General features: G+C 40.7%; 1 protein-coding gene across 4 annotated transcripts in view; it reads right to left on the bottom strand.

Moving 5' to 3' along the window:
* FHIT (fragile histidine triad diadenosine triphosphatase) overlaps window positions 1–19,810 on the bottom strand; it is a 1,489,467-nt gene extending 1,469,657 nt beyond the window's left edge. For 3 of the 4 annotated variants that reach the window (XM_017527326.2, XM_017527331.2, XM_017527329.2), the window contains exon 1: window positions 19,625–19,810. The gene's annotated coding sequence lies outside the window, so the exon portion shown is untranslated. The remainder of the gene's footprint in view (window positions 1–19,624) is intronic. The other variant, XM_017527332.2, reaches the window with a different exon arrangement.
* Window positions 19,811–21,873: the final 2,063 nt, after the last annotated feature.

Below are 21,873 nucleotides of genomic sequence, written 5' to 3'. Positions count from 1 at the left end.
AACCCAGCTAGGAGTGGTAGTATGCACCTATGGTTCCAGCTACTTGGTAGGCTGAGGTGAAAGGATCCCTTGAGCCTACGAGTTCAAGTTACAGTAAGCCATGATCATACATCCCGACCTGGGCAAAAGAGTGAGTCCCTGTTTTTGGGGAGAAAAAAAAAAAGCTCACTGGACTCTAAAATTTCTTGATGTTGTTTAATGTAGTCAGATTCAAGCTCAATAAATATAATCAACTTTCTTTTATACATAGCATATTGGCAGTTATTATGAACCATTTGTTTGGCAAATATGTACTGAGCATCTTCTATATGCCAGGCACTGTGCTAGGCACTGGAGTCTGGTGGCCAATCCAGTTTTTCCCTTCACAGAGTATACTATACTATCTAGCTGGGAAAAAAGCCAATAAATAAACAAAGAGACAACTTCTAATTGTAACAAGTGCTATGGAAAAAAGAAAGGCTGAGGTAGAAAACATAGGGAGGGATTAGTTAGGATGATCAGGAAAGGCTTTACTGATAAGGGGATTTTTAGCCCTGTAATACAGGACACATATTGATCATGCAATTTCAGCTCCAGGGAACGACATGAGCCATACATATGGAAAATAAAACTGTGATACAGGGGTGTGCCCTTATCTCTTGTATCCTCTATTACTGAACTGGCATAAATTCTGAATGACGAAAGTACGTGCTTAGGTTGTGATTGTGGTGGGTGGGCTTTTGGAACAAGGCTCTGCCCTTCTGAACCAATAAAAAAGAAAAAAAAAAAAAAAAAGTAAAGTTGACATTTGCCTTTAACAAATAAGGCAATAGAAGACTGTCCAGATGTGAAAATTAAACATACAATGGGGGCCGGGCATGGTGGCTCATGCCTGTAATCCCAGCACTTTGAGAGGCCAAGGCTGGCTGATCACTTGAGGCCAAGACTTTAAGACAAGCCTGGCGAAATCCTGTCTCTACAATAAAAATACAAAAAATTAGCCAGCCACCGTGGTGTGCATCTGTAATCCCAGCTTCTTGGGAGGCTGAGGCACGAGAATCACTTGAACGAGGGAGGTAGGTGGAGGTTGCAGTGAGCTGAGATTGTGCCACTGCACTTCAGCCTGGGGGACAGACCAAGACCGTGTCTCAAAAAAAAAAAAAAAGAAGGAAAAACATATTCCATAAACATACAATGAACCCAGCACTCTGTGAGATTAAATTCTTTAAAAGGTAGGTAGGACATAATTTCTCATATATGTTCACCATCGCTTGGAGGAGGAGGGGTTGGCTCTCTACCTAACCTAGAACATGAAACTCTCACAATCAAAGCTAGGGGAGGACCAGCCAGTGGGTCTTCAAGAGGAGAAACATATCTTTGAAATTCTCTTCCTTCTTGGAAGATTCAGAATATTTCAGATGCTGCCAACTAAGCCCTAGGAGGCAGTCAGCTTATATATATAGTAGGCCAGACCACAGGACTAAGAAATTAAAATTGAGCTGCCTGCTCCTGTTAGGCATAGCTGCAGGGTCAGAATATGAAGGCTCACTTGGGCCCCGTTTGGCTGAAAAAACACAGGCTTCAAATAAGACTAGACAGGAGAATAGGTAAGTAAAACTATAGAATATTCACATAATGGAACGTTATATAGCAGTCAAACCACATAAAGGGAGGTACAGAACAATGTGTATTGCATAACATTTTTATATAACAAAGGAAGGAAAATAACATAAATACATATTTGCCTGTGTGCTACTAAAAGTAGCTACCTTAAGGGAGACGGGTACAAAGATGAGGGTATGAGAAAAGGAGCAAGAACAAAATTTCACTTTACACCTTTCTGTAGTGTTTCGTAAAAATAAAGAGCTAAAAGATTATCACTCTCATTGCTCGTTGTAGAGACACATTTGGAGAGGAAAATTTGGTGGTATACATCAAGGTCCTTAAAACCGGCACATTCCTGGATCCAGTAATTCTACTTCTGAATGGACGTTATCTAAGAAAATAACAAGAGATTTGTGTACACACACATGCACACACACACACACACATTCACTGCAGAATTATTTATCATAGTTAAACGTTTTTTTAATCTACGTGTAAAATAATAGAGAACCAGTGAAGGAAATTATGGACCATCTAAACAATTCAGCAATATGCAGCTGTCAAAAACTATACCATAAAACGTATACTGTAGAAGAATACTCAGTGGCATAGAAAAGCATTCATAGTATATTTTTAAAATAATTCATTAATTTTTCAGTAAATTCTTTAGCATATCTACCAGGTACTAGGCACTGAACTACATGTTGATTAAAAAGGCCAGTTACAAAACAGTATATAAATGGAGAATCCCATTTTTGGGGTATATTTGTGCATTTATAACTAGACTACAAGTATAGACACCAATATGAGAGCAGTGATTACCTGAGTGGCAAGATTATGGGTGAAATATATTTTCTATAATGAACATATATTATTTCTGTAATATGAGAAAAAAGTACTCCCTTTTTAATCAGGGTAACAACTCCCAGGATCAAGAATGTGTCTCATTCATCTCTCAGTTCTCTCACCTCTCCCTGACTCCCTGAATACAAACATGATGCTTGCTTCATCTGCAGCAATTCTGTGGCCATTATGGAAAGGCCAAGAACTGCACGGATACACTCTCCTTGACATCTCTGAGCTGCTGAACTAAAGCCAAAGCCAACCACTTCTGGACTTAACTTATTTTTATGTGGAAGAAATAAACCTCTATTCTTTTTAAGCAGGTTACTTGCAGCTGAAAGCATTTGAAGCTAACACAGTAACCTATTAAATAATACATGACACATTAAGGCTGGTACAGGTAACCTAACACGTTTCTTTGATCAACCAGCAGAAACTGAAGACTGATATGGTTAATTGCCCCACTAGCTTCTGGCTCAATATTCTCTTCTCTGAAGCTCCTGGGAAGTAGAGCCCAAGAGAAGCTGTTAGTGAGGATTCTAGGTCCACAGGGGAGCACTGCTTACAGCAAAGGAAAACTAGGCAGCTACTCCTACAGCTTTACAATGTGGTCCTGCATTTCCACTTCTGGGAATGTCTCCTAAGAAAAAAATCATGAATGTGATTATGCATACATGCAAATACATCAGACAAAAAGGTTGGAAACACCTAGGTTACCCAGTTGGGATAGATGAAAAAATAATGTCATGTTCTAACAGTGGAGTACTCTGTAGACATTAATGCCATGGGAAAATGCATACAATAAATTGATGAGTGAAAACCAAAAACAAAACTACATATAAAGTATTATCCAAATGTAGAAATATGTATTAGTTTTCTGTTAGAAATATTGATATTGCTATCACACTGGAATACTGATAGTGCTATCATGAATTGGTGAAATGCAACACTATTTTATTTTTTGAGCACTTCTATATTTTTTAAATCTTCCAAATTTATTTTCTTATGCTATTGGTAAGAACAGTTCTTCTAACTAGCGCCTTCTTATAGAATATTCTGGGCCCTCTGACCAAGATGTTGAACTCATCCACACTAACTTTGTCTAATACCTGTCTGCAGATCCAACAGAGTTAACAAGAAACAATTTATTTTTGTATTTTAAAAATAGACATGCCAACAGCTGCAAGCTAAGCTACAGAAAATGATAAATAAATTTTATGTTTCCAAATAAATTTGCATTGTATAAATGTAGCATATTTTTAAATTCCATAATTACAGTTTTAATACTGCTAATTTGAGAAAAATATTGATGCTTCCATAAATAAGTCTAATCTATGTTGAAATTCATCCCCTCACTTGAAATAGAATCATCTTGAAAACAATAAAAATGAATGCTAATTTACTACATCATTGATAAAAAGCAAGTCCATTTATATCCTTGTCTTCATCCATTAGACTTCATCTTATAGGAACATAGCTATCAGGTAGGTCTGACCTTTTTGCTACCTAAGGAGATTAGCTAGCAGAGCTCAAGCTCCCTAGCTGGATGGCCTGGGTCCATATCTCAGGCCCAACACTTGCCAACTGGGTGTCCTTGACCTCTTGTTTAACCTCTCTGAGCTTCAGTTTTCTCATCCGTAAAACAAGGATAATAAGAGTATCGACTCCATAGAGTTGCTAAGAGGATAAAATATGAAAATCTATGCAAAGATCCTAGTTCAGTGCCTGGCCCACAATAATCTGATTTTTAAAAAAAAGTAAAGTTTCTTTTAATTTGCTGTCAATTCTTACATGCAGATAGATCATGGACCTGAAATTTTAGGTTTGAAAGAGGCCCCAGCATCCCGGTTTAAGAACCCCTCTTGGAAAAATTAGCTGGATGTAGTCGCGTGCTCCTGTAGTCTCAGCTACCTGGGAGGCTGAGACAGGAGAATAGCTCAAACCCAGAAGGCAGAGGTTGCAGTGAGCCGAGATCACACCAGGGCACTCCAGCCTGGATTACAGAGCAAGACTTTGTCTCTAAGAAAGAACCCATGTTGGATACAGACACTTACTTGACTTTTAAATGCAGATTCAATGTCACTTACTTAGCATTCCGTATAATAAACAAGATGTTTAGGGAAAATGCTGGGTTTTTTAGACCACTGGAAATCTACTTCAGCATGTGTATTAGAGAAAGTAACTACCCCATTCACCTTGTCCTGTCCAGTGCTTTCACAGAAAGCAAGGTATTGTGACTAATAATAAAAATCACAGCTAAAATAATCACTAACATGCCATTAGTGCTTACTATGTACCAGAATGTACCCTATGTGTTTTTATGTATTATCTCATTTAATCCTCACAACTAACCAGTGAGATAGGTTCTCTTGCTCTCCCCAATTTTAGATGAGAAAACTGTGGTATAAAGAGCCAGGAAAGTGCTAAGTCAAGATATAAACATAGTATGTAACAATATATTATATTGACTATATTTATATAACAATAATATATTTTTGTTATAATACATAATATATGTTGTGACATATATTATATATAATATATAGTATATAATAACATAAATATGTAACTGTAAATATATATTGTTATAATATATAGTATTTAGTAATAACACCGCATCATTATTCAATCCCTGTGACCTACCAAATGCAGCTCTAGATGCTTTCCCAATGTCATCTCGTGTTGACAACCATCTTGCACTATTCTCATTTTATAGATGAGGAAACCGAGAACTTAAATGAGTTACCTAAGATGAGCTATAGCTCTGACTGGTTCCAAAGGCACCCACTCCAGAATTACCCTTCTGCAGAGGGCAGGGAAAAGGGCTCATCAGGTCCCTGAAGCACTCTACCCAGGTCACAGAATGCTGGAGAGGACTAGGACTTCAGAATGATCCAAGCCCTCACTTTATAGATGTGGAAAGGGAAGTCCAGAGAAAAGAGACTTCGGTAAGGTGGTGGGAGAGCCAGAACTAAAACCCAGGTCTCCCAACTGCCAGTTGACATGATGAGGCCATCTCATGTTGAGTCAGCCATCTAAGACACTATGAAAGCAGGAAGGGAAAACCTGACAGCTTCAGATTGATGGCCGCAGACTGTCCTCCCACCCTCAGCAGCTTCCTGACCCTGGGACTGCTGCATGTGCTTCCTGGCCCATTCGGAGCAGCAGCTACATGACCTGAGAGAGAGAGATACTCTTCAGGAGAGAATCCACAGTGAAGACAAGAAGCACCCATGCCCTTTCATGATCTACCTAGGGCCCATTTCCAATGCAATCCTCCTAAATAGAATTAGAGATCAATGGAGATGGAGAGTTGCCTAAGACATATGCGGGTCTCTTTTGCAGATATAAAATACAACACAACCTAAATCTTTGAGAACATGATCTGACTCAACTAATCACCTGTATTTTTTTCTGATTAAATGTACATTCATCTTAGTTTGTGTACTAGATAAAAATAAACCATCTCATGCAGAAAGTTTTTTAAAAATAGAGTTTTGGGGTATTTAATTAAAAATGCTTTCAGTATTATATAATCCTTGAAATACAACAGTTGTTTACTCTGCTTTGATTTCTAAGCTTTCCTTTGATGACAAATATTAATATTTATCATTTTTCTGATGTTGGACTAATGAGAATCTTAAGTGTTGATGAGAAGGCATTTAAATATTACAGTACTGCGGATGTGTTTGTTTTCTGATTTATATTCTTGTCTTTAACATCAACCAGCATTTATTTTTTTGTGCTGAATCCTGGGTTGTTGCTCATCAACATTTTCAGTAAGCTTTACATAGCCCAAACTGATGACTTCTACATTTATTTGATGGTCAAGGTGAATATGAAACTTCACCAAATAACATAGAACCATGGGAAAGGTTTAGTTATGATTTATAAAGTAAAAACTGACATGCATGTATAACTGCTAGCCAGCAATAGAGTAACATTCCAGGTTTAATGACACTGATCTCAGGTCATACTTATTGAGTGCTCAGTATGTGTCAGGCACTGTGTAGAACATGATTGAAATCAATTATTTCACTTGATTCTCACAACAGCTCTAAGAGCTAGTTAGTATTATCATCTCCAATTTACAGGAAAGTGAGGCTCAGAGAAGCCGAATACCTCACTCAAGATGACACAGCAAATGAGAGGCAAAGCCAGAAGTGAGTCCTCAGAGTCAGATAATGGGCTCTTCTTTACAGTTTCTCTCTAAAGAGTCCCTCCTTCACTCCCCAGCATTTGAAAAATCTTATTCTCTGTAAAGTATAAAGAACCCATCTGCATGGAGCAACAGTCTTCAGGACAACCCAGCCTTTCAGATCTTGCTGGCTATGATGAGTCACACATCATTCTGTCTGTCATAGATCATGCATTGTTCTATGCATGGAGACAGATCAATGAACAGCACCAACAATTGTCCCTGTCCTCATAGGGCTAACTTTCTAGAGACAGAAGATAGATAACATTAACACAATAAACAAAGCAGTATCTCCTTGATGGGGAGCAAATGGGAGGCTACACAAATTGAGAGAAATGGTCAAAGGGGATGAAGTCTGCAGTTTCACAGATTTCACTTGCCTATACTCCCCATGCAGCCAAGACTCAGCTAACCAGAGAAATGACTTATAATCAGTAATGGAAAATGGCCCAGAAGTAGTATGGTACAATGCAAAATCCAACACGAAATTCTCTGTTAGGAACCTGACATAAATCACTTACCCTGCATAGGGACCAGGTGCAGAGAAGATGACCATGAGCAAAATAGCCACTACCACTGCCCTTCACAGAGCTTATAGTCCAAAGGGAAGAGAAGCATTGATTAAAAATCAAAGGTTAAATTAAAACTGTAGAAAGTATAAAAAGTTAAGGAAGCAAAAGACACGGGAGCTAACCTATGTGAGACTAAGAAAGGTCAGCATCCTGCCAATAGCACTATCTGTGACCCACACCAAGCCATTTCCCCTCTTTAGAGCCAGTTTTTCAAATAAACAAATAGAGGAGAGTGGACTAGATGAATCCAACCAGCTTCTTTCAAGCTCTTTTTAAGAATTTCTTGAAGCCATGATTCTTACATATAAAAATCACGTATCTCTTCTTCTTTCCACCAATTAATAGATCCTAAACTGTTCTTCCTTCTTCAGTCCCTTTCATTCTGTTCATCTGACCCCCTACTGCTAGGGCTTTGTTCTTGGTTTCCACTGCCATATGGCAGAGGAGTCAAATCAGGAGGGATACAGACCTGATACCGCATTAGGGGGCAGAAGCCGGTATCGCAGAGGCTCTGATTACAACCTGGTGAAGGAAATGAGAAGGAATCGGGTTATACATATGGAACCTAGGGTGCAGAGAGTGTATTAACAGGTAACAAAGTAGCCTGTGGAGATAGTAGGCATTAGGGAAGCATCAGCCAGGACTGTAACTCATGTTCTGGCCAAAGGGAGGGGAAAAAGAAAGTCTAGAAGTAGGTGCTCAGTGGAGAAGCAGGCGAGTGGAAGAGAGGTCCGGACAGCAAACAGCACAGATTCAACCACAATACTGAGATCCAGGAACAGGAGCATTACCCAGAGGAAAAAAATTCAAATTCCATACTTTGACTTCAAGGTCCTGTATGGCCCTGGGCCCCATGTATATAGCCAGCTTCATCTGATGCCAATCTCCATTTCCCTCTCCATGGTTCAGCCACAGGGGCCTTCTTTCTCCTTTGATGGTGTTAAGCTCTTTTCCACCTTAAGGTCTTCATACAGGTTATTCCTTCTGCCTGGAACCTATTCTGTTAATACTAGCTCTTCATATGGTCAGCTCCATCTCATCCTTGACTTGGGATCTCTGATCAATTCTCAGCTCTTCCTCCCTGGCTATTTTATCTCAATAGGTTACCCATCTCTTACTATCACAGTATCTTATACTCTTCCTTATTGTACTTGACATCATATTATTACAGGTGTTTGCCTATGTGTTATCTGTCCCCTTCACTAGACTCCATGAGGGCATTCCTGGTATTTTATATAGATCATCCCATTTAATTCCTAACAATCTGTGGAGTAGGTACTATTATTTCCATCTTACAAAGAGAAAACTGCAAAGAAAAACAACTTGTCTAAGTTCACTCTCATAATATAATTATCTATATATTATATATAGATAGACATGAATTCTAAACAATACTACTCATTGCATTAAAACAGAATGGCAACTTAGCAGAGGCCACAAAGATCTGAAATATTGTTATTCCAAGTGTGGCCCATGGACCAGCAGCATACACATCATCTGGCAGCTTGCTGGAAATGCAAACACTTCTGGCCTCACCAGGACCCTTGCATATAGTGCCAGCAGTCCTCGACCCATAGGAGTTGGACCCAGTTGTTCCATCTGCACCAGGAAGCCAAACACAGCTAACTCCTCTAGGCCAGGGAAACCTTGGCCTGTTGCCTTCTGGAAGTTCAAGAGGCTAGAGGAAGCCTTAGCTTAGAGAAAGCTTTATCCCCTGCTCAGAGGAGCCAAGAGAGGGCCTCAACTGTATATTTATCTGAAGCTTCCTGGCCTTGTTTTCATCCTCTAAGCTGGCAGAACCCAGCAACTGGGATTTCAAAATACAGTGGCCACCTGTTGTTTTCGTATTCCTAGTGTCACATCCCTCTTCTGAAGGTATTGGCACCTCTTGTTAATCAGGGCCTTTCTGTGTGTACAGCCTTACAGGCTTTGCACGGCACCACTCCACAGGTTACCAGACACATATACTATGGTATGAATGGTGGCTTCTGATGCTGAGAATGTGGCAGCCCTGCCCCACTTCCTCTGGGTGAACCTCTCCTCTCCAGAGGTAGGCATTTGCTCCATACCTGGCCACTCACACTACCCTCTTCCACAGGCCATCAAAATAATTCCAAGTGGTAGGCATATGACCTAAGCTAGAACTCCTTCAATCCACTGTAAATTTTGAGGTACTATGAGCAAATAGATGTATTTCAGCCTATACAATACAGTCTCTCTAAACTTCATGGGAAAAAAAATCTGGGATCTTTAAGGTAACATGTTATATCTGATTACTAAGATGGTAGTTTAAGGTACCCTGCCTTCTAATAGAAATTTATGTAGCCAATTACAGTGTCCGCTTCTTGACATAATTGTCACCCACTGGGATTGCTTTCTAACCAGTGGGTCTTGGTCCTGGCTGCAAGTTAGAATCACTAGAGGAGGTCTCATTCAGACCAATTAAATTGGGAAGGTTGGTAGTACAGGCCTTGGTAACTCAATTTTAGCTATGCTAGAGTGTGACTACCCATCTATCTAAGGTGTCCCAAAGTGACATATGGAGTGCTACATAGTCTATGCTTCCAGGCAGGCAAACAAAGTGGTAGACTACATTCAGCGAGAATTAGACCTGCCACTTTCTCACGATGTAGTAACTGGCAGGGAGAGACTAATTTTATTTAAATAAGTGGCTGTAAACACAAAAAATATTCCCCTCTCTCTCTGCCTCTCTCCACCCCGCCATTTTTTGTCTTTCTACCTCTCCCACACTCTGCATTTATTTTACCTCCCTCTTGCTTTCCTGCTCTTCCTTGGATTTCTTGCCAGGATCGTTTCTAGAAGAGATTGAACTGGAATCGCTAGTGCTCCAGGATTGAAACAATCTTATTCTAAGCAGGTTCCGACCCCTCCCTCCACCTGTCCTCAGGGCTCCAAACACATAGGTAAACTCCTGCTCCTGGGCACAAATTAAACATCTACTGACACAACCAAGCAAGTACCGTCCTTCAGTTAATGTGGAGTCCAAAGACAGCAGTGAGTTTTGTGTTTCAGTTCCAGAAAGAGTCTTTCAGTTCCAGAATCCTGTCAATATGTACCTTTTGTGAATTTCTTAACCAGTTTCTCAATTTTCTCTATTCCCACTTATTCATCATTAAAAGAAAACATTGGCATACACACAAAATACCCCTAAATATGTGATTTTTAACTATATTAAACACTGGCAAAAACACTGTTTTTCCAATCTTTTCTCTTTTTCTCTCTATGAAGTCAATAGATTAGAAAAGTAAGACTACTACATTGTGAAATAACATCCTGGTGGGTAGAAAGGTTCAGGAAATGCAGAAAAATGAAATTACAGTGCTGAGTAATATATATTCAAGCCAAGAAGGCTCCTGGACCCTTGCTATAAGGGTTTAAATATAAATACTCAAACATAAGTGTATGTATTTTCTATGAGGGGAAAAACAACTTTCCAAAGGAAAGAGTCTGGAAGGGGATCAGAATATGCTACCCTAAAATATGCCACTTTGGCATAAGGGTTATTTGAGTTGAAGTCAAGTAAGAAACTGCATATTCAGAAAACAACAACAACAACAACAACAAAAACCTCTGCCCTCCTCCATCTAGCTAAAAGTAGGGCAGATTTTCCTATGTAAAGGTGACATATTTTCTATAAATAAAGGTGTTCCCCTTTCCCTACCGGAAAGAGAAGAATTCTTACCTGCATAAACAAACCTTACTAAACAATCTTCATTTACCATACATTTTCCTAGTCATGTTTTCACAATCTATCCCCCTACCCCAGAAGCCTAAATCCCGTTTTCCTTTTGTGACCACCTAATAGGTTCATTTTGCTTACTGCCCAGATAGAGCAGATTTATCAAGACAGAGAAGTGCAACAGAAAAAGAATTCACGCAGAGCCAGCTGAACAGGAGACCAGAGTTTTATTATTACTGAGATCAGTCTCCCTGAAAATTTCAGAGACTGGGATTTTTTTAAGGTTAATTTGGTGGGTAGGGGGCCAGGTAGAGGGGAGTGCTGACTGGTCAAGTTGGGGATGAAATCAAAGGGAGTCAATGCTGTCCTCTTGCGCTGAGTCAGTTCCCGGGTGGGGGTGCAAGACCAAACGGGACAGTTTATCGATGCAGGTGGTGCCATCTGATCCATCAAGTGCAAAGTCAGAAAAATATATCCAGCACCAACCTTAGATTTTGATGTTATCCCTAGGAACAATCCCTAGGAGCAACTGGGTGGTGGTTTAGAATCTTGTGGCTTCTAGTTCCACGACTCCTAAACCATAATTTCTAATCTTGGGACTAATTTGTTAGTCCTAGGGGGTTTGTTTTGGGAAAGGGTTGTTATCATCTTTGTTCCAAAGGTAAACTATAAACTAAGATCCTCCCAAAGTTAGTCTGGCCTTCGCACAGTAATGAACAAGGACAGCTTGGAGGTTAAAAGCAAGTTAGATGCGATTAGGTCAGATCTCTTTCACTGTCATAATTTTTACAAAGGAGGTTTCACTTTGTCTAGTTGCTTCTCCACATAACATATAAGCCCCCAGACCTACCCACCTCTCTGGAGTCTTCACTTCTTTCCTCCCTCACAATCACCACATTTATGGATTATCAAGAAAATTAAAGGTGTGTAATCAGATTAGCTTAATTATCCTTCTGCCTTGAAATGGAGTTGGGAAAAGACTGGGGTAAGAAGGAAACTTTATAACAGGCAGCCTTCCTAGAAGAGGTTTACTTCAGTGGTTCATTTCAAGCTACTTAATTAGAATGTAAGAATACTACCAGTAAAAGTGAATGGTATTTTATCTGAACAAGTGTTTAAACCTTTTCAGTAACACTGCCATAGATCTTGAAAGCATGTTACTGAGTTTCTTTAGAACACAGTTTTAACAAGATTATAGCCCCCCACCACACCCCCAGCCATAAAGAATGAGACAAACTAAGTACAGGACGAGAAACACTTCCTGAAATTCGTATAATGAAAATTCTTAGATAAGCACAGCAAGAGATACACAGGGGGTAGGGGAGAAGAGTGTCCCTGGTAGTTTATCTCAAAGGTAACTAGTACACAATTTATAGTTCGTTCATCAAATTTCATGACAGCTTTGTGATGGCGCTTTTCTTTCACTTCCAAACCCTTCAAAATGCTACTTTCTAGATATTTCATTCCTCACCCAGACCTTTTACCTTTTGGATTATACCTGATTCATTCCACGATGCTGTGTTATTAGAATCAGTGGTTTTCCATCTAAAATGCACTTTAGAATTAGCTGGGAGTTGTTCCACAATGCTGTGTTATTAGAATCAGTGGTTTTCAATTTTAAATGCACTTTAGAATCAGCTGGGAAATGTAAAACCACAACAACAACAAACACCTGCTCCCCTTCCCACTCTTATTTCAGTTATCTGGATGGGACCAGCCCCAGGTGTTTCTAACTTATAGCCAGGTCTGGGAGCCACTAGTTGGAAAGCAATCCAAACAGACTAAAAATACATAATGAAGGAATAAACTTACATTAGGAGGCCAGGTACCTTGAATTTCCATCGTAATAATCAGATATAATGTGTTAATTTAAGGATCCCAGATTTCTGTCCATCAGATTTAGAAAGACTCAATTGCATAGGCTGAAATATAGCTATTTGCCCATGATGGGGTTCAGGACATACTACCTCCAAATATTGTAAGCTGAAGGAATTTGAGAAGACAGCAGAAGGAAGGTCAGAGAGTGACCTCTGACCTTCTGACTTCTGCCCTTGTCCTCTGAAGCAGGTCATAAAACCTAGGAAGAATTAACTGGCCTTCTCCTGAGGCAGGTCTAAGACTCTCCTGTGAAAGGTTCCTCACTTACCATACCTGGAGTAAAAGAACATACTTATCACTGAAGACAAAGGGATACAGAGAATCTGAACAAACAGGTCTTGGTATGTTTCCTCCCATTCTTATTCAATCATACGTCTACACAACTACTACTTCTTATCAAATCTAGCATGAAAAATACACAGGTTTACCAGTTTTGGGTCTTCATTTCATTAAGAAGAATCCCATGTCACATAAAACTTACGTTAAATAAGTCTGTGTGCTTTTCTCTTGTTAATCCGTCTTTTGTTACGGGGACTCAACCAAGAACCTGAGGGTGAGGAAAAGAGACTTCTCCTCCCCTGACTCTATAATACTCGTTTTCACAGATGATTGAAGAAATTCGACATCATATGAGACAGCTAAGCAAAAACAGTAGAATTGAAGGTAATCTAGTCCTCTTAGTACTTAAAATATGATAAGGAAACAGAGCAGGATGCATAAAGTTATGTTTTTATTGATAATGATAAGAATAAAATCATAAGCTACCATTTATGGAGTACCAGTTACTGTGTTAAGCACTTTCAATGGGTTACCTCATTGAAAACTGAAAATATCCTTCTGCAATAGAAATTATCACCCCCATTTCACAGATGAGGAAATTGAGGCTCAGAGAGATTTGGACACTTTCTCTAGAGTCACATACATAGAAAGTGGCAGAACCAAGATTAAAGTCCAGGTCTTTTGCTCTATTGAGTCCATTCTCTTAACCACATCATCTGTCACCCAGATCACTGAAGGATCTCCTAAGTACTTGCTACTCAATGGATGATCCAGACCAGCACCATCAGTCTGTTAGAAATACTGAATCTCTGATCTTTTCTAGGTCTTATTTAATCAGAATCTTCATTTTAAGATCAGCAGGAGACTTGTATGTACATTAAAATTAAAAAAGCACAAGCCTACATGGTTTTTCCTCTTCAACTATTATCTCAGATAAATTCATTATCCATACCGCATCCATACTTTTTAAAAACTGATTTATAAAAATTGTACATGTTTATGGTGTAAAACATGATTGTATATGTTTATGGTGTAAAATTGTATATGTTTATGGTATAAAACCACTATGGAATGGCTAAATCAAGCTAATTAATATGGATTACCTCAAATACTTACCATTTATTTGTGGTGAGAGTGTCAGAGGTGTTTGAACCAGAACAACTCCATCTCGAACAGAGGCTGGGTAAAATAAGGCTGAGACCTATTGGGCTGCATTCCCAGGAGGTTAAGGCATTCTTAGTCACAAGATGAGACAGAAGATCAGCACAAGATACGAGTAATAAAGACCTTACTGATAAAACAAATTGCAGTAAAGAAGGTGGCTAAAACCCACCAAAACCAAGATGGCGACCAGAGTGACTTCTGGTCGTCCTCGCTGCTATAGTCCCTCCTGCTCCATTACAGTTTGTAAATGCCATGGCAACATCAGGAAGTTACCATATATGGTCTAAAAAGAGGAGTCATGAATAATCCACCCCTTATTTAGCACATCGTCAAGAAATAACCATAAGAACGGGCAACCAGCAGCCCTTGGAACTACTTCATCTATGGAATAGCCATCCTTTTATTCCTTCACTTTCTTAATAAACTTGCTTTCACTTTACGGACTTGCCCTGAATTCTTTCTTGCATAAGATCCAAGAACCCTGAGAGGTCTGTATGAAGACTCCTTTCTGGAAACAAGAACACTTAAAATCTATACTCTTGGTAATCTTCAATAATATAATACATTGCTATGTATCCATACTTTCATAAAAACAAATCCAATAATTTCATTTCCCCACTTAAGACTGTTAAGCAGTTTCCTGAATGCCCTTAAAAGAAGGTCCAAATGCAGGTAACTGGACTCTGAATAATATTACTCAGGCTCATCATTCTCAGCAGACTAATGCAGGAACAGAAAACCAAACACCACATTCATGTTCTCAGTCATAAATGGGAGTTGAACAATGAGAACACGTGGACACAGGGAGGGGAACATCACACACTGGGGCCTGTCAGTGGATGGGGAGCAAAGGGAGGGAGAGCATTAGGACAAATACCTAATGCATGCAGGGCTTAAAACCTAGATAATGGATTGATAGGTACAGCACACCACCATAGCACATGGATACCTACGTAACAAACCTGCACATTCTGCACAAGCATCCCAGAACTTAAAGTAAAATTTTTTTAAAAAATTTTTAAAGGAAAAAATATATATAGATTGCATCAGGCTCACCTCTGCAGCCTTACTCTCAACCTCATCCAGCCATTGATTTTCATCCCCTAGGCACGCAGACCTCCTTTCTGCTCATCAAATGCCAACCCACCCTTCCTTCCTTTCTTCCTTCCTTCTTTCCTTCCTTCCTTCTACTAGGTTCTTCCCTGCTGAGAATATACCCTCACTCACCCCATCACTACCTCCCTGCCAGCCCCATTTACTGCCCTCACCAGTGCAGATGCAGTGCCTAGCACAGAGTTAGGAGCAAGATAAATGTGCTGAATAAAAACATGGGCAGGATACTGAAGGCCTCCGCTTTTCCCTTGTCTGTCACCTCTGCTGTTGCTGTGATCCCCATTCCTGTTTCTCCTTCCTTGTTCCCTGCATCACTTCTTTTCAATAACTCACCTCCTTATCAGTAACCTCATGGCTATTGAAGTTGTCAGCTTTAGAAAGAAGCACTGCCACGTCCCCATGGTCATCACCCCAGGATCACTCACCAGCTGGATGACAACTGCCTCACTCTAATCCTGAGGCTGCTGGCAGAGGCCCAGTCTTTTCTAGAGGTGGACAGAAGCCCTCACTGACAGAAACAGGTGGCTTTTAAATCGAAGATTTAATATATAGGTAGAACCATAGATCAGGGACCTCTCAGCAGGCAGTACCAAGTCAAAAGCTTCACTATCTCTCTGCCCATACAAGAGAGTGTCACCGCACTGACAAGACAGGTTATCAAGAGTTGTGAGGAACTTCATATTTTAAATGTGATGACCAACCATGCTACTCTAAGAAAACAAATGGCAAATCCTTTTATAGTATAAATACTTGCCTCAAGTTTTAAATCGTGAGAAAATGTGAATTTTCATATATCAGGCTTACATTAATAACAAAAATAAGAGCTATTATATTTATCTATTGACTGCAAGCTGTTAAGAGCCTGACAACATACTCAAAGCTTTAAACACACTTTCTTCTTCATCATCACTGTGAGGTAGAAATGCTTATTATCTCTATTTTACAGAGAGAAAACCAAGAGCTAAGTGACCTGTCTAAAAGGCAGAGCTGGGAATTAAATCACAGGCCCCCAGGCAACCTCTCTACTGCTTCTCTGCTATGTCTTACTACTTAGATCACTTTCTCATCTGAGAAGTCACAGATGTGGACATTCCCAAAGAGACAACCCATTGGAGAATGATCTCAAAGGCTGAGATTTTTCTCTGCAATGTACATGTTGAAAGCAAAGTAACCTCCTACATCTAATATTTCAAATCCACACTTCTACATTAAAAGAGTAAACAGATTCAACGAAGAGATGTGGGAACAGGGGTGTTTATGAATGCAATTCCACAAGTACTTTTTCAGTGTCTACTGGTGGTCAGGCACTGTGGTGGAAGATGAATGATCAGACTATCAGTTGGGAGAGTGTGGGGGTGGGGCCATGGGGGTGATGAGGAGAACTTCTCAAATAGACTGTTTCAGGAATGCTTAGCCAATAATTCATAAAACTGTTATTTTATTACCTAACTATATGGAAATCATCTTTCACACAGAAGAGACAAGAGTTACCTATCTTATTATATATGCATACATAATTGAAAGAGCCAATATGACTTCTAAAATGAAAGTTACGACTTGTTGGATTTCTGATAGTTCATATTAGAGGGTCAGATTTTAACATGTGAATGTAAACATAGTGCCAGAATTTGTTCTCAAGTCTCTGAAAGAACAAAAGAGAAAAGAGTAATGGGAGCCAAAATCAGACTAATTTCCAAAATAGAAACAGAGCATGTTGAAGTTGCATGAATACACAAATAAAGATGGGGACACAAAAACATTTCCTAGAGCATTCTATCAAAGGCTGCAGGAAAAAGGCTAAGACAAAGATACCAAATAGAAAACCATAAACCTGAAAGGGTTACCTACACTACTATAAGGACTCCAGAAACCTGCCTTCTTGCAGAAACAGGATGCTTTCGACGTGAGGACATGAGATGAAGACTGTAGGCCTCTTTGTACCTCACTCTCCTCATTTATAAAATGAGAATTAGATTAGATCATTTATAAGGTCCTTCCAGACCTAACCCATTAAGTCCTTATCATCTATGTGGTCCCTGCACCTTAAGAGAGATGACCATATAAAGAAGCTCAAAAAACATTTGTTGAATTCATGAAATATTACAACCTTACCAACAATAAATAAGATACTTTACAACAATTGGTCCTGGTCTGTGGCCTAGAAAGAACAAATTAGAGGAGAAACCATTATCTAAAGAGCTACACATCTGGTGTTCCTGCTAGCTAACTGCTGGTGGAATGAAAATAACCCTGGACTTGAAAATAAGATGCTCGGGTCTAGTCTCATCTCTGACACAAACCAACTGTGTGACCTTGGGCAAACTGCTTTACCACCTGGGCTGCTTTCCTCATCTCTAACATAAAGGTATTATAAAACTATATACAGCTAGCATTTGTGGAATCTTTATTATAGGCCAAGAAGTGTTCCAAGGTCATTGCCCTAGAATTAAATTATCTCAAAGGTTTTTGCAACTCTAACGTTTAGTGTCAAACTACAGAGGCAACATGATACAATGAAAATATTCCAAATTCTGTAGCCAGAAAGGTTGGACTCCCCCTTAGCTCTGTGAGGTAGGGTCTTTCTCTAAGCAGAGACTGTTAAGCAGAAGGGCTTACAGTCCCAGTCCTTTTATTTACCAGTGTTTTAGCTTGAACAAGTTACTTAGCTTTCCTAGGCTTAGTTTTCTAATCTGTAAAATTTATATAAAAACAATTCTCTCATATAGCTTTTTAGAGGATTAAAATATAACATATATATTTTATTGATAGTTGTGCAATCATGGACTATCTTCTCAAGATTTTTTATCATATACAAATGGGAAATTTAATATTAAAAAGAGGTCATGTGAACATGCTCTAAATGGTCAAGTGTTAGTGGTTTTGGAAGCATGCACATTTACTAACACTTGGAACACGATATACAACAATCCTATATCTAATATGCAATCAATAACAACAACAAAAACACACACACACACAAGAACCCAAGACGTCTTTCTTTACTAAATATTTCTAGTCCAGGTCGCAGCAGATGGACACAGAGGCCGGCAGCCATGAACGCACAGCCAAATGGGAGTTGTAGTTCCGAGTCAAGGCGCTGCGCTACAGAACAGAGGGAAGAGAGACTTCAACTCCCAGGAGACATCTCGCCGTGCAAAATGGCACGCCGGGAGGTGGAGTACTTGCCCGACCAGAAACAAGAGGGGGGACTGCAACTCCCAGAAGCCTCCGCTGCCCAGGCCTCCGGGCGCAAGCTGAAGCCAAGGAGGGAGGGTTCAGATAGATCCGGCTTAACAACAGGTGCGAGTAGAGACAGCTGATGGTAGTCTGGGCCCAGCCCGGGTCAGAAGCTTTCTCAAAACAACCACTGGGGGTATTTTCTACTGGTCCCATCCCGTTTCTGAGATACCAGAATAGTAATGGCAGTAAATCTGCAAGTGGTAAGCTTTCACAAGCATGACCTCAATTTAGATTTTGGCTTCAGGCAACAACCTTGGGCCACCTGAGCTGGGATCCTTGAGCTCCTTGTTTCCCAGATCAGCGCTTCGAGTGGCTGTTCCAAGGTAACACAGCAAGGGTAGAATTTGAGCCTGCAGAGAACTGCAGATGTATCTCAAGTTCCACTAACATGCCTCCTTCCCCCCGCCACCCCCCAACTTGGATATACCTTTAAAATCCCCCCTTATGATAGTAAAAATAAAAAAATAAAAAAACCATAAAATAGGTGTAAGAACGTCCGACCAAGTACTGATGAGTTCTCCCACAACAAATTCAATGCCTATTTGGTCTGTTTTTGAAACACTAATGTAAAATTCTCTCCCAAAATACTGCCTTCTCTCTACTCCAGTTTGCTCCCGTCCTGGGCACGTGTTCAGCACCCTCTTAGGGGAACCCAAAGCTGCGTGTTTGACACAAACCTGCGGGGACGGATTCTTGCTACTTGTCTATGAAACTGACGAACCATCCAAAAATGACGGTGCCGACTACACCCACAGGGCCAAGAACTGGGACGTGCCTGGACCCGCTGGCGTGGCCTCGTGCCTCAGTTTCTCTACGTATAAATACGTTGGAGGAGGAAGGTGTTAGGGCTAGGGCCGGTGCTTGGGAATTGGAGACCCCGAGTTACCACCCTGAGACGCTCGTGGGGCGGAAGAGTCCTCGGGACAGAAGCCCACCGCCCCGTGAGCGGCGCCGGCCCCACTGGGCTCGGGGATGATGACCTGACGCGCGTGGAAACCCACACCGGCGCCCCAGAAACACGGTTCCACTTGGGCTTGCCCCCCCCGCCCCTACCTTCCAGGATGTTGGCAGCTGGGAATGAAAGGCAGAGGGAAGAAGCGCGGGGTCAGAGCGCCGCCTGGGCTTGTGCCCACTGGGTGGCCGCCTGAGGGAGACCGGAACTGAGGGCAAAAAGTCCAGTGACGGGACAAGGCGGAGCGGGGACTGCAATTCCCACAAGACCCCGCGGTAGGGGCGGGACCCAAGATGGCCGCTCGTCTGGGGACAGGAGCGGAGGCCAATATGCGCAGAGCATGCGCCTGCACAGGGCCAATTGAAAGCCATAGTGGCTGTAACCCTGATTCAGGTGTGCGAAACACCGGCCACAAGAGAGAAGTTGGGCGCGAGGGGGGTGGAGGGGGTTAGGATAAATTGCACAATCTTTGGCTTTTTCTAAATAGAAAAAGAAACATGATTCTTTTCACGTGTAATGAAAGGCTGTACCGCACTTTTGCTTTCTTCCTTCCTGCCAAAACGCGCTTGACTTATCCCTTCACGACTCCCCACTGGCTGGATTTCTTTTCATTTCCCCACTCTGGATCTTTCTTAATTCCTTAAGCCTTCTTTTCTTTATGGGTCTCTCAGAAACACAGACTCGCAATCCCTAACTTGATCCATCAAATGATGTGATCGTTTACGACTACGCTCAGCCCTCTCGGGCATCCTAACAAAATTGCACAAGTGCCCCATCCTTTTCCGTTCTTTTTTAACTGTGCTGTTTTTTTCCTTAGCACTTGTCGTTACCAAGCATTGTATAAAATTTACTTATTTATCTTTTCATCTTTCTCACGTAGAATACACGATCCGTGCAGATGAGGGTTTTTGTTTTGGTCGCTGTAGTCTTTCTAGCGGGTGGAAAAGTCCCCAGCACATAGTAAATACACTGTATTTTGAATAATTGGACGAAATCTAGAGTGACCTTTCTCCTCTGGTCTCCCTTTCTCTGGTGCAGATCAACTCGTCTCTGACCACCATGGTTCCTTGTGCTTGCTCCCCTTTTTAATCCAAAATCATCATTGGTGTATTCTGTGCCAGATGCCATATGGGTGCCGGAGAAATTGTTGATTCAGACCCAATTCCTAACCTCAAAATGCCCTGGGTCTAGTGACGTATGAAAAGTAAACTTAATTTTGCAATAAATGCAATTACAAATTGCAGAACACCTAAATAATTTTCACAAGGTCATGCGGCTCCTAAGCAGGGACTAGATTCCTGGCTGTTGACTCTTGCCATGACACCAGGAGAAACAAAGAGCAGTCACTCTCGGACAAACACTGTTATACCAAAGCGAGATTAAAACAGAAGCGCCACACTCTGTCTGAGTTTGTTGAGAGTCCGTTTAATGCCGGCGTCCGAGAATCCGCTGTTGCTCAAACCTCTCGGCCCCAAACAAAAGACAGTCAACATTTTTATACCTTTTCATGGGTTAGGAGGTGGAAAGCAAATCGTTAAAGAAGCTGAAAGAGCAGGTTAGGGGAGGGGGACCTAGCAACAAAGATTTTATTTAAAGTTGTTTGTCAAGCAAGATGTGGCGTAGACAGTTACACAGCTGCAGGTACAGGTTGTATGGGTCAGTGGGCCCTGTTTCTCAGAAATAGGTTACAAAATACCAGGTGCCTCAGGCTACAAAGTTTCAGGAACAGAGTGCCCTACATAGCTCAGAGTGGTCAAAATGGAGTCAACAGGATTGCTTAAAATGGAGTCACCATAGCCAGGCTAGATTATCTCAACACTAAGATATATCCCCATTTTCCTTAGCACCATTTCCTTTCTTTCTCTGTCTCTCACTTTTTTCTTTGGCCTAATTCATCACAGGCAAGCGATTATATCGAGTCCTAGATCTCTCATTATTTCTGATGTTTGAATCTCATGTGGAGTAGCAAGGCCCTACAAAGTGTCCTGGTGTGAAATACTGATGTCCTTGGAAGCTTGAGTCTCAGAGAATGTCACACTGGATTATAGTTCATCACACAGACACCATGACTACATAATATATTATCAAATTGTGAATAACAAAGTAAAATTGAAAAAAATTATAGTTAAAACAGCAGGAATGTGATCAATATGTGTACAGACTAATTTTGTGCATAGAGATTAAAACCCCTGTTCAGGCTTCCTAGTCTAATCTTCTGTCAATTTGGGGTCATTTCCTGTAATATAATACTTCTTTGTTGCTTTTATGAGCACAGACTTAGCTCAGCAGTCCCAGCTATTCTCAAGCTGATCGACATGAGAGATTTCATCACATGTGTCAGCCAGCTGCC

Source organism: Cebus imitator, unplaced genomic scaffold (assembly GCF_001604975.1).
Source record: "Cebus imitator isolate Cc_AM_T3 unplaced genomic scaffold, Cebus_imitator-1.0 Scaffold48, whole genome shotgun sequence".
NCBI lineage: Eukaryota > Metazoa > Chordata > Mammalia > Primates > Cebidae > Cebus > Cebus imitator.
Note: the sequence above shows the minus strand (reverse complement) of the source record. Positions and strands in the feature narration are given on the sequence as shown.